At 35.1% G+C, this 15,000-nt stretch overlaps 1 protein-coding gene across 3 annotated transcripts in view; it reads right to left on the reverse strand.

Moving 5' to 3' along the window:
- Window positions 1-15,000, reverse strand: part of LOC135196257 (tripartite motif-containing protein 3-like) — an 879,736-nt gene that overhangs the window by 819,620 nt on the left and 45,116 nt on the right. For all 3 annotated transcript variants that reach the window (XM_064222946.1, XM_064222949.1, XM_064222948.1), the window contains exon 2: window positions 9,636-10,005. The gene's annotated coding sequence lies outside the window, so the exon portion shown is untranslated. The remainder of the gene's footprint in view (window positions 1-9,635; window positions 10,006-15,000) is intronic.

The following is a 15,000-nucleotide window of genomic DNA, read 5'->3' on the forward strand; positions in this document are numbered from 1 at the left end:
TCCCGTGAGAAACTGGCGCTAATCGGCCGTGAAACTTCCGCCTCATTAATCAGACTTAATGTGATCAAGAAATTCGATTTTCCGTCAAATCACCATCTTAATCGAGCCTAAGTTCTTACTTGCTCAACGGTGGTCCCCTGGAGGAGGTACGTGACAACACTGAGTAAACCTTGCAAATGGTGTGGTGACAGCGTCATTTTGAGAGAGAGAGAGAGAGAGAGAGAGAGAGAGATTGTAGTGGAAACAAATTGCGCGACACAATAATACATTGATTAGGGTTAATAAATGACAAACTGGCCAAACTAAAATTATAGTACATCAAGGCTAAAAAACTACAGGTTATTTCTACTTGAGGGCTATCCTCGGCATCTCCGTGTCTCTACCATCACAAAGAGAGAGTATGTACCACCAAGCTACATGAGGAGGCATGTGTCATCGCAACAATGACGAATCATACGCTCCTGCAACTATGAAAAGGCTTGCACCTCTGCAACCAAAAGAAAGCATGCCCCCTGGCAACCACATTAGTGGCCACACGAGAATCTATATGCATGAGAAGGAAGGGCTCATTTTGATTACAAAAGGACGAATGTCACGAGACAACAATTGCAACAGCAATAACCTAGATGACTGTTTGGTGGGAGGGTGGTAGCTAAGCCCTCAAGAACAATCAGAAGTGAGATCACCCAGAGTGCCAACACAAATAAAAGAGAAGGGATGAACTACCGCAAAATTCTGAGAAGAAACCCAGTGTTACGACTACATGAAAAGGCAGCAGTGTTATGACATGAGAAAACATGACCCGTTATAAAATTTGGCAAATTATTGCTCTGAGGGGATCGCAACCCTCAAACATCTGTGTTGGTTCAAAACCTGAAAGGATCCTTCAGAATTTATTTATTTTTATTGTGAAATGACTGCGTTGAGATCACGGCTTATAACCACATATGGGACTGAAAGTGGTAAATTCACATAAAGATCTCTAGTTCCCTTTAGCTAAAACGAATTATCGCCCAAGACACGAAGTTTCCAGAGACCGAGTTGCCAGCGGGGTAACGAGAAAATAAATTGCAATATATAAACGTCAATCCCAGTAAGTGGAATCGCTTGAAATCTGAAGTACCTGAGTAATCAAGTCATTAAGTTTAATCAAATTCGACTTTCTCTAAATTTAACAGCATGCAGAACCAGATCCCGTCAGAGACAGAAGGTTATGTGATGGAATAAGAAGGATACAAAAACAGCACGAATATAGAGCCTTTGGTTACGAGCGAAACTCAGGCAGCTAAAGAAAAGGCAGAGTACGAAAAAGAAAAGGAAGTAGCATTTCTTAATAAAAACACACTAAAAGAACTCGAAACAAAAACAAAGGTTGAGTTGCTTTTCCCATCATTCCGCGAAGATGGCGGTGACGATGTCAATGTTACCGTTGGTATACCAATAAACAAGACGTTTTCGGTGGCAAGTAAATAAACAAAGAACACACCGTCAACGACAGTATTTCAGCAAACAAAATGTTAACAATGGAATGGCAATGAACACATTCGCGATATAGGTATCAATTAGTACTCTATCAAAGATGGCATTTCAATATATAACAAAACGATACATAAGACTAAACAATTTCGTATATCAACAGTAAATGTATTCTCTGTCACTCTATAAGAGGAGTTCTTAACCTTTTGATGACTCCAACACCTCCAGTGATTTACCCAATATGGTTCCATAACCCCTTTGCTTAAGTCCACTTTAGTCCTATATGTTGACAATATAACTTAATATACTTAAGTTTAATACACAATTTAGGTATGAATAGCAAGGAATGGAACATACAACAAAATCAAAAGCATTTATGCAGCTGTATATAGTTATTTATTTACAAAATGTACCCATGTTTACATTGACACATTAAATTCAAATATATACTAATATCCATAGATCAAGTCCCATACCCCTAGCAAGTGGTTCTCACGCCCCCAAGGGATATGGATACCCCCTGATAAGAACCCCAGCTCTATAGCCAACATGATTCCATAAACAGAGTGTTCGATTCAAGTCTATACATATTTACGCAACAGCATCAAATTTTGTGGATGAGAACTGTAGTTTGAAATTCTTCTTCTTCCCAGCTGGTTCTCATTTTTATATGGGGTCGCCGTTTCAGATGAGCCGTTTTGATCTATTTCTATCCTGCGCTTCTGCCTCATCAATTCCCTTCTCATGTAAGTCTCCTCTCACACAGTCCTTCCATCTCTTTCTTGGTCTCCCTCTTATTCTTCTTCCTTGAACCTCCATCCCCATAGTATGTCTCCCAGTGTGGTCCTCATCTCTCCTCAACAGGTGTCCATACCATCTCAGCCTCCCCTCCTGCACTTTCTTTGATACTTCCACCACCTTAGTCGACCCCCTTATGTAGTCATTTCTGATCCTATCCTCTCTTGTCACCCCAGACATCCACCTAAGCATTCTCATTTCTGCCACATCCATCTTCTTCTGCTCTGTTTTTCTCATGCTTGCTGTTTCCGTACCATACAGCATTGCTGTTCTTACCACCATCTTGTGAAATTTCCCTTTTAACCCTTTTAACTGTAGTAGTTTGAACAAGTACCCAAATTTCGCTCTTCCATCTTCCGAATAACTTGCAAATAGGAATGCAAAGCCCTAAAAAAGAAAGGCCAACATAAACAATAATAACAGAGGTAACACCATCAATAAAAATATCAAATAAAGCCAACGTGAGTCTTCTTCCCACTATTTCTTAAACTAAGACCAGCATCAAGTTCCCATCATAACTGGCTTCACCCAAAAAAAAAAAAAAAAAAAAAAAAAACTTAACTAGCCAAGGTGCTTTCCAAACTCCATGTGTCTCTATTCATCATAAAAGTTAAAGAGCGAGTTGAGGAACTCACAATGAACAGGTCCAAAACTCTCTCTCTCTCTCTCTCTCTCTCTCTCTCTCTCTCTCTCTCTCTCTCTCTCTCTCTCTCTCTCTCTCTCTCCTTCCTAAAGTTTTTGTTTTCTTATTCCGTCATTACTGCTCCTTTTAAAGTTTAATTTGGTTTTCTTTTTTCATGTTATTTGTCTGATGAAGTTACATAAAGGAATAATTTTACGCCAACCTGGTTTCTCTATGTATAACAGAAAGTCATGAAGTTTAGAAGTTATTCCCAAACTAGCAAAATTAGGAACTGTCGCGCCAATTAGTTGACTTTGGCAAAAGAAGAAATTGTTATACAACAACCAATTGGTTCGTTCCTAGCCGTGTAAATAAAAATCTAATGCTTCCGGCCAGCCCTAGGAGAGCTGTTAATCAGTTCAGTGGTCTGGTTAAACTTGTACTGTCCGGCTGCCCATGGGAAAAAAAGACCAACAGGAGTTTGTGATAAGAAAAATTATCTTGACAAACATTTCTACTGTGCACACAAACTGTTGTTTATACGTAGTTTTTTTTTTTTAATGTCGATATCGATACGATACCATTTGATACGATAGCATATGAAGGCATGAAAGACGTTTATTCTAATAGCTATATTGATATGACAAACCTTTTATTCCTTATAAGTTGTTGTCACGTTGAATCTCTCAGTCGATAAACCAGAAACGAGGATCAGCCAAGGAACTCGTCAAAAAATAACTAAATAAAAATTTTAATCATACGGCGTATCTCCAATTCGCCAGACAGGAGGGGTAAAACGGCAATCATTACCTCAAAAGTATTTTTTCCTTACGGAAAAACAACTGCCTAAGCACAGCTCTATTAAGCCGTTACCCCTAATAAAGGTTTCGTAAAGCCACACTCATGTTCTCCGTAAGTTTCAGCAACTAGGAAACAATATCTCAAGAGCCTACAAGTCCACCTTCTGCACAAGACACTATGTAGCTGCATGCAAATCAACGCTCTTCAAGTGAACAGAATAGGAAATAAAAAGCTCCCTGAAAAACGTTCAACAGGAAAAAAACATTTCCTGGCTAGATACTTGATGCTTAAGAGATAGCTTTACCATCCTACCAACTCAAAACTGTAGTATCTAAAAATTACTTTTAATTTCTTAAATATTTGTGTGTAGGAGATAAAGCAAAAAGGAAAACCTTCACTAGCGGAATATAAGTGTCCTTTTGTGCCACGTGGCGTTGGAGGCGATAATAATGATGATTTCTGTTAATGATGAAAATTTCCACTCACCTGTGTAGAAACAATTATTTTACACTTCAAGCTTAAAACAATCTGCTACTCAGTTATAGAGCCTTGCCTATTACATTAAAAGCCAAAATTTACGAGACAGACAATTTCAATGAGGCCTTGAGCTAATATTAACAGAGAAATGAATAGTGACTTCAGCAGTACTAAAAACTTTCACACATGGGAAATGACTGACGTGAAAAATAAAGAAATTTCATACGGTAAATACAACAGGTTCAAGTCAACGTACTTTTCATAAACAGTTCCATAAACCACGTAAAAAAAATCTGACGAAAAGTAAAACCGACGCTGTCTTTACATATTATCTTTATGCTTTCCACTCCCATCGACCTAATTCATTCAAAGTTTCTTCTGAACTTCTCAAAACAATAAAAGTAAAAAGGTGAAAACTTCGAACAGCTGCGTCGACGCTGACAAAATTTAGGTAAAACTTTGACAATGTGTAGTAATTTTACACATTTTCACCAGCACAGGGGAGGAATTTCAATACAAGTTACTTTCGGTAGGAAAGGGGAAAACGGAATTTTTTTCCCATTCCAGCAGATTGAAACAGGAATATAAAAAAAAGTAGGGAAGCTCTCAAGAAATATCTGAATGCGGAAAACGGACCTCATTTTAAAAATGGATTAAAATAGAGAAGGAGCACAAGTACAGTTTTTTTTATATATAGAAATTTGTTTACCTTCTGCACCATGATTACACAAGAAAGTGTACCTCTTGTAACGTAAACTATTTACGTTTGCAGCGTTATTCTTGAAGTCATACAATTTTTTGACAAGCACTTCTGTAGAAAAATAGTGATTACATTTACGTACAGAAATATTAAATGAAAATGAAATTGCCTTCAATTTTTCCACGATAAAAGGATCCAAACACCCGCCATATAATCATGTGTAATTTACTCATAAGCCCAAAACGCGAATTGCTGATGACCATTACATTGAGCGATATGGCTAGTATTGGTTTCAACCTTTTATTACAGAAATATGTTATATAGGTTCTCACTTTTACGGCATAGCTAAGTTATATAGAAGTAATTACGAGAATAATTGTCTATCTACGATGTTTTTTTTAAATCCCTAAATAGTTCAGAACTTAAAACTGGTGTATTACATATACAGGCGTCCACATAGCAAATTTCAATACGGATTACTAATCAATCAGGCTGGAAACATCACAAAGGCATTTAAAAATTAGTATATGTCGTATGGTGGGTACAAACAAAACTTGGTCTGGGTTGTTGAACAATGACTTGGACACCTCTCAAGTAATATGTAAAGGAACTTAAGAAAACAAATGCCAGATTCCTACGAATGACCACAATATCTCAATGGAATCTCTGGTAAGTGAAACCGTCTAGATTCTTCCGACGTTTAGTCAGTTGTCAGCAATTTAGTTCAGTGTTCAAACAGGAGTCGATATCACGCACACTCAGTATATTGTCTACTTCAACTTTTCTCATTACTCATTTCATCATCAAACAGCAATATTCTACTTCTTTTAAAACACGTACACCGCATATTACTGTTTCATATATTTGCATTTATATTACGTTCACTGACTGACTCAACTTTGAAAACACACATCCACAATGCCATGTAATCCTTTTCGAATCTATCATGTTCACAATTACAAAGCTAAAAATTTCTCAGGAATCAAATAAGGCATCAGTCTCCAGCAGCTATCTACATTAGGAATTTTAAGCAAACCTATAGATATCTATTTTAGATTTAATTTGAATATTCAAGACTATAAACAAATGCTTAGTGCCCTGTTTCTTACAGATAACATGGGCCCCATATTCATGAATTAATAATAATAGTAATAATATAATAATAATAATAAAATATAAATATAATAATAAAATAATAGATAATCAAATAATAAATAATAATAATAATAATAATAATAATAATAAATAAAATAATAACAATTATGATTATTATTAATAATAATAATAATAATAATACGTTATAATAATAAAAATAATAATAAAATAATAATAATATAATAATAATTATTATATTATTATTATTAATTATTTTATTATTAATTATTAGCCACTACTACTACTTACCAAACTTACTTACTTACTTACTTACTTACCTACTACTACTAACCTATACTTAACTACCAACTACTTACTACTCTACTACTACTACTACTACTACTACTACTGTGGCTGCTGCTGCTGCTGTCGTTGTTATTGAATGTTCTTTAATCTTATAAAGTGAATGCATGTCAATCAGGAACAGTGGATTATATTTTCGAGGTCCTTTAATTCTATAATTAGGCAACGCTACATAAGAAAATATTCGCGACCCAGCCAGTGCAACCCACATAACCAAAGCAATATTTGGAATAAGGTGCCCCTCCCATTAAAAGCATGTCTTATTCTGAGCGTCACGCCATAAACGTCTGAAGGGAACTGGGATCTCGTGTCCATTTCTTTTCACCGAAATTAAGTAGGGCTGCACGGACCGGACGCCCATGGAAACAAATTAGCTTGTTTATGGAGGACCCCGTCGCACAACACAAAAGCATTTCTGGTCCGACCTCTGATTTAGGCAAATTGGATTCGGGAGTCAGTATGACGCCCTGGGAGGAAGGTGACATCGCACAATCCTCCAAGCTCTTTGCTTCAAATGGAAGTGTGTGTGCTACTTTAATGCAAAGAGAGAAACACATCCGCTTATTCACCTAGCAAGTCAGTGATTTAAAGCAACTGTAATAAAACAATAAATTATCAAACCGTGTGCAAATTATCTCTTTACTAGAAGAACACAGTTGTTTACAGAATCAATCTACCTGACTATGTTAAAACAGTTCTCGGAATCTCTACAGTTATATTAGATTAGGAATCAAAATACTAAGTAAAAGAAATATATCCAGAATAATATATATATACATATATAGACATCATATATATAGTTATATTTTTTATATATAATATTATAATTATATATATGTATATTTATATATATATATATATATAATATATATATATATATATATATATATATATATATCTATATATATATATTCACCTTCGAAAGTTATTTCCATACCCTATGAGAATTCACTGATTACATTTAATCAACTGACACACACACACACACGCGCGCAAAAGAAAAAAAAAATAATCAAAGAAACATCATTCCGTCACAACTAGATACGTGGATCTGTTATCTAAAGACATACAGAACAGCATTCCTATTCCAAAGAGGAGACGGAAAGATCAAGAATACAAAATTTCTTTGGATTTTCCTTTGGCCGGACATCCTACAACCTTATTTCTGTCCATTGAAATGCATTTGAAATATCATAATCTGACTGAATTTCTACTGATACACCTAATTTCAAAAACCTATATTCTTTCTTTCTCTCTCTCTCTTCTTTCTCTCTCCTCCTCTCTCTCTCTTCTCTCTCGTCTCTCTCTCTCTCTCTACTCTCTCTCTCTCTCTCTCTCTCTCGTCTATATATATATATATATATATATATATATATATATATATATATATATAATATATTACCTTTGAATCTGTTATAGCCAAAGGTACAAATGCCTTCATTTGCGCTCTCATTCCTCAGTGCCACACAACATCAGTGTGTTGGTATTTTATCTTATCTCACTATGCAACTGGCACTGGACTGCAAGCTAAACATGCGAAAGGTCTGGTGCGCCTGCCATAAAACTTAGTCATAAAATGGACCACTCGGATAAGGGGTCTAAAGGCAAGCAGGCACATCTAACAAACATACGAAGCCGAGCAAATTCCCAAATACGCTTCAGACTGCATAACCATGGACTTCGAACATTACTAAGGCTCTTGATTATCTCATGTAAACGAAAGTTACATTATCTCTTACTTACATATTGTTATTCGCTCAGGACACTTTTACAGTAAACTTTTTATTTCTAAAACCTCGAATTAGCCGCTCTTTCCTAACATAAAATTCTTTTTTTCTTTTTTTCATGAATAACGGCGAAAATTGCATCAAAATTTTCTCACATTAGAACCTAAACCTAAAGGTAAAAAGAGAAGTTGTTTTTTGAAGGACAGGAAATGTCTCATGGAACAAAAAAATATGCGTTGAAGGAAATGACATAGTTTGGCATACAAGAGTGCGTTACCAAAATATTCCTCGTAGCTTAAATATTTTCACTCTTCAAATACAGGTGAGCCATCTTTTAGATAACTGAAATTAACTCATGCTACCAACAATAATATCAACATTTGCACAACGCCGACCTCGTCAATGAACATCTAGTCCTCGATATGGCTTAAACAGAAGAAAAAAAGCAAAACGAAATGAGAGCAAAGTTTACTTAGCAAATTTTCACCCTTCTGCATAGCACAGGAATATTACACTAGCATAATACATCATACGTTACTGAAAGATTGCTACTTCAGAACGTGTGAGATAATGTGGTATTTTCCTATCTACAATATGTTGTACAATAAATGAGCTCTCATTGTACGTGCTCTGAACGCGTTCATTTCCTTTTTTATGTCTATTTCATTTACTCCCAGCGTCGATGATCGTTGATACGATCAAGTTTATCACTAGAGCAATGTTTTCTTCATTTTCATCCATGGCACAGTTTTCCTAAGTCATATATCGTCTTTTTTGAAAGAATGGCCATTACTCCCTTGGAGCCAAACTACAAGATTCTCGTCCCTCAATCCAGAAGCACAAAAGGACACCCGGTTGACCGTTCCGCAGTCTTTCAGTTTTACGAACCTCCACCAAATACTACTGAAAATTTTCATTTTCAGAAGTAAAGTAATACTCATAACGCCTCTATTTACAGATTGAAAATTAGTCATTATCATAGCGTAAACAATTAGTCTTTGCAACTGTTAACCAGAACGTTTTGAATATTCGATATTTTGAGCTAGTTTCTATGTTCAATTTCTTCTTATATATCAATCTGCCTAGACATAGATAATTTACAGTCATTAAATAAATCAAAATCCCACTAACAATGAACTGTGCTGTTTTCTTTTTTTTTTCATAAAAAACTTCAAAAACAAATATTTAACTTTTTATGAGCTAATCTCCAGTTAATGTAATGATCCTGGGCGTCTAAATTACAAAATTTTCATACAAACAAATTATAATATAAACTCAGATGCGGATAATTAAGATATATTGCGATTGCATGTGACTAAATTAGATAACTCGCAGTTGGACCCAAAACTAATCAAGCAAAAGGCTCAGGAAAGGACAGGTAACTGTAACAATCACTATTGTGTTTATTATATAAATATAAAATATATACATCTTACATTATGAAAATCTAATATATACATCTTACATTATGAAAATCCGGTAATAAACATAAATGCTCTTGATATCGTACTTTTAGTTTTTCAACATGGCTGTAGCTTGCAAACCCAAGAAAATTCATCATATGGAGATCACTTACCTTAAAAATCTGGGGAGAGTTTGACCAATAAATCTTGGCGGTTTTGGAGGAGGAATTCCTAAGATGAAGATGATGCCGACGACGGTGCGCGTGGAATGAAGCGGCAAATCCTTCGAGCGCACTCGTCCGCGCCTTTCAGTAGCAATCACTTTACGAAATTATTTTCACCGATGAACAAATAAAAAAAACACTGAATGAACGATGACTAACACATTTAAGACCGGCAAGGGTCTTCGCACACAAATACACTTTCGCAATAGAGTACATTCATTGTCAATTGTAATCAACAAAATGCGACGAAACTATTCGTATTTCGAGTGAGTCACAAAAGCATTTCAAGCGTCCGTGTAATTTTATACTATTAATAGATCTGAAATGTAAAAACAACCAACAAAATATTATCTAAATTCATTTATAGCAAAGCATGTAAATTATTTATGTTCAAGAATGTCACAATAATTATCCATAAATGTGACACTAATTGGGAAGCAAGTTTACTCAAAAATCCATTTTTCAGTATCATATTCGAGCACAGCTCCATAAGTAAACAATCCATAACATTACATTTAATTGTTTATATATTTTATATATATATATAATCTGGGTAATATATTATATAATACTTAATATATATAGATATATATTTATAGTGATATATATATTTATATATATTTATATATATATATATATAATATAAGTATATTGAAATATATATACAATATTTCATACGTTCACCTTCAACTACGCGATCTGACTTCCAAATCCTTTTAACTGATTGCCCAAACCGAGATCTTCAAGGTCTCCTAAAAATTCATAGTATTGCCCCGACATTTAAAAAAAAAAATAATAAGTTGTATCTGACCTTCAAAACTAGTTGTATCTGCTCCTAAAAGGTCAACTCCAGAACTAATTCCCAACATCCTAAAGACAAGCATGTCCTCATGGAAAGCACCTGGGCAAATCTAAACTGAATGCAAGTAAACACGATAGCGAGGAAAGTAGAATTCACCCGGGGGTTGCTCAATTCATTTATACTAAATGAAATTATTAAGACCATATGCGTGAAAATTACAGGATTATTCGGGTTTGGCCAAAAAAAAAAACAGAAACCACCATTAAACAAGTGTTATGTAGGAACACAATATACTGAGATCTAATTAAAGTGGAAAAAACTAAGGAGCATTGCAGAAAGAAATACACCGATTTTCTTCAAATTATCTTATGTCCAAAATTTAACACTTACAAAGTATAGTGTTATATTTTGGACTTAAGACTATCTAAAGAAAAGTCAGTGTATTTCTTTCTGCTATGCTCCTTAGTTTTCCGAAAAAAAAAAATAATCAAAAAATAAACTTCAAGGAAAACTAGAACATAACTACATATCGTAAATAACCAATATATACAGTTAATCAATAATTCAGTTAATAAAACCCTGCAACACTAAACCTAATAACATCTGCACTCCTGGGCTCTTAAGTTTGAGTACTAAATATTTTATTCATCCTACCTGCGCCCCTTGTTGACAAAACCCCTCTTCGTTCCTATCCTAAGGGCATACGCGGCTAGGCTACACTCCCGGCTACCGAGGGGAAAAATATCCCAACTCATCGATCGACTGACAAAGGGGATATAAGGGGAAGTCAACCACTTGGAAAATGAAATTTCACCCTAATTCTAACAGATGCCAAACTCTTTCCCTTTTCGAGTTCGCATAACATTTAGCACTCAAATGCTCTATACTTTGATATGAATGCTTCAGACTATGTGCACTGATTACCTTTAATTATTAATAATTGTACTACTTGTATTAACTGCAATGTTTTGAAAGTTAAAATTAACGTTGGTAATTTCTGCCAAATTTTCTTTCTGAAAACGATTACTTTCGCGTTAGAAGATCATTTAGGAAATTGAGCGTATTTTGTTATATATAGTTTCGAACATAACAAACACAAATGCACACGAGTGCGTGCGCAGTTACTCGTACAACTGCGTGTACAAACATACATAACAAAGGCAAATCCACTTCTCTGGTTTTGATTTACAATGGCTGAATCTAATCATACGAAAAGTAAAACTTAATTCCAATTAAACTACTTTAAATGCCATTAACTTCTATGTGCATCATTATAATGAGAGAGAGAGAGAGAGAGAGAGAGAGAGAGAGAGAGAGAGAGAGAGAGAAGAGCGAGAGAGAGAGAGAGAGAGAGAGAGAGAGAGAGAGAGAGAGAGAGTTCAACTTAATCCGATCACAGTTACGGATCCGGAAAATATCATATATGATTTTGAGCCTAGCTGAGAGTCTGCTCTGATCAGCCTTTTATCCATTTAACATTAAACTCAATTCACATTTAGATACACTCAGAGAGAAAATTAAATAAAGATAAAAATTCCGAAAATTCCTACTTTGCTAACAATGAAAATTACGGATCTATAGCTAATACTAACACGAACTTGTTTAAAATGAAGCTTTAGTCGTTATAACTTGGGATTAGATACCAAATAAGATGTTTTAGAAAGTAGACAACTTTCAAGAAAGCCAGACATTTAAATCTTTATTTGCAGTGTTTGCTGTACTTGACAGCATTTCAAGCTAGGACACTCATTGGACGAGTGGGTGGCGTACTCGTCTTTCAATCTGGTAGCCCGAGTTCGTCCCAGCTGCCGTCAATGCGGAACCACATTAATTTATTTCTAGTGATTAGAAATTCATTTTTCGATATGGTGTGGTTTGGATCCCACAGTAAGCTGTAGGTCCCGTAGCTAGGTAACCAATTGGTTCCTAACCACGTAAATAGATATCTTATCCTTCGGACTAGCTGTTAACCTATGAATATGGCATACCAAAATTATGAAAATATATCTCGCTGCCTTCCTAAAAAAGAAACAGATAATAAAATTCCAGATAGATGCATGCTTCCTATCGTAAAACATAATTCCACAAGAACTAGCGTTAAAATAACTACACGAAAAGCGTGTCGTGTTTACCACAGAGAATCCAATGACAGTAGCTAATTTCCCCCTGGAGCCCGCCTGTCAGACAAAAATGTAATTTTCATTAACAAATTCTACGGACCACGTCGGGTAAGGCCGGAATATGTCATCGAAAACTGGATAACTACATCTTTGAACCAGATTGTATTCGTTACGATGTAACAAAACTATCAACTTAAGCAAAATTAAAAAAGTTAATATCATTATTCTGATCAGCAGATCAATGTTATATACGGAACAACATATTAAACAATATATATTATGAATAATTACAATAAATATTATATAATATAATAATATATATATAATATATATATATATATATAATATATATATATATATATATATATAATCTCACATACACACAAGAACATGCTCTCATAGCCTATCGTATTGCTTTGTTAGGAAGTTTAGGAAACATTTACTAAGACACCCATCCTTTGAATCAGTATTGGAACGCCTCCTTTCTCTTTAGTAGAAATCAAAGTTTTATACCTGAAGGAGAGGTAAAGGCGACAGACGTCACCTGTTAAAGGGAATCCTCCGAATTGCACCCGCAAAGAGATATCAAGATACCTGCACCCAAGAGATGTTGGAAAAGAAGCGGGTACAAATATTTTACCCCTGGTATAGACTTAGAGACAAGCGAAAGACCAGGATATCAAACTTCACGCTTCCACATAAATGAATAACGATATGTGAATAAATGGAAAGACAGATATTAAAAACAATTTAAAAAAAAAAATAATAACGAATAAGCAAAAATCCCCACATGGTTTCCCTTCTCTTCTCACCATTAAAAGACTATGTCAATTCTTCCGTCCAACAAACAGACAAATTCCAACATATTCCGCCCTATCTCCCTTTTCAGTCTGACCTGATTATCACAGCGGTTCCACATCATTCTTGAGTCAATTTCAAATACAAATGTCTTCGGAAAAAATCTGTTTCACATAGACATGCCTTCAAAACTCCCTCAATCTTGTTAACACGATGCAATAAGGATTTCCTCGTCTCCACAAAAGGATTGCTTGTAAGAACCACAGGTGCACCTTCGTTCGCTACGCGAAACGGCACTTTCCCACATTCAAGTCAAATACGCAATAGGTTACACTGAGAACTACAGGGCGCCTAATTGCTTCTGTAGAACCTTCCCATTCTGTAAAAATACTGTGATGGTAAGTGCCTTTATACCTCTACCTGTGGAACCTTTTCCGGCCACCAATAGTGAAACCTACTCAGACGATCATCCTCACTTCTAGAGGGGGAAACATTGTCAAACTTTTCAACGGTACAACTTCGTGCAATACAACGGAAAACTCTCCCTTTAACTTTTAATAAAAGAACATCCTCCAGTTTTCATGACTGAATCTCTTCAAACACCTGACACGTTAAGACGGAATCACTCTGATATTATATTGGGATAGGGGTTTCATGACAGCCATGGGAATCCTACTGATTTTTCCATTGGTGAAATCTCAAGATGATTGTTGAAGGGGAATCCCCATAATATTAATAACGTAACCCTGTCATATTTTTAATGATAGCATATCACTATCAATGGAAAGCTCACCTTCCGCGTAAATACTTTTAATGTTCAAAGCACAAATGAAGCGGTTGTCTTGTAGGAAAATGTTTAGGGAAAACAAACAACAATCGAAAAGTTTTCAATTAAGTAAATTTCAAGATAGATAAAATATTGCAGTCCGTCTGAAATTTATGTTTAACTATTGAATTGTATGCATATTTTCTTGAATTATATTAAAAGTTTACACAGTTTTAATTGGCAATTTTTAAAATAATAAATTTTAAGAGAACAGAATCCATATAAAACTAACGACGAACATGAACAGCGGTAATATTCACATAATATTCTCTCAAGTGAAAACAGTTAAAACCCAATTACAATATGAAGTGGCGTTATTAGGAAATATGAATTATTCAGCTCGATTGAATCTGAATGGTCTAAAACCCAAATCACAAAAAATGTTCTACGGGAAAGACTGTAGCTATATAATGCCTCAGTGAAAGGGCCAGATAGATTAAAGCAGATGATGTGATATCAATAAGCCGGGACACAACAGCGCCGAACGGCTGGCGACCAGAAGGTGGAAGGACTATAGCGACTATAGCAGCCACTGATGTAGATGGAATCATTTGAATGCGTTCACACCATGAATACAATGGCATTAAAGCACCGTTATGTGGAAGTAGTTAGTACCCACAAACTTACTGCGAAGGAAATTGTACATAATTAAAAAGAAAAAACCACTAATTTTCATTAATTAACTTATATACAAGCAATCATTACAGATTTATTTATCGCAAACAGAACGTCTTCTAGAACATCCCAAAAATAATTCATGGTCCTATA

This window comes from Macrobrachium nipponense, chromosome 17, assembly GCF_015104395.2.
Source record: "Macrobrachium nipponense isolate FS-2020 chromosome 17, ASM1510439v2, whole genome shotgun sequence".
NCBI classification, from domain to species: Eukaryota; Metazoa; Arthropoda; class Malacostraca; order Decapoda; family Palaemonidae; genus Macrobrachium; species Macrobrachium nipponense.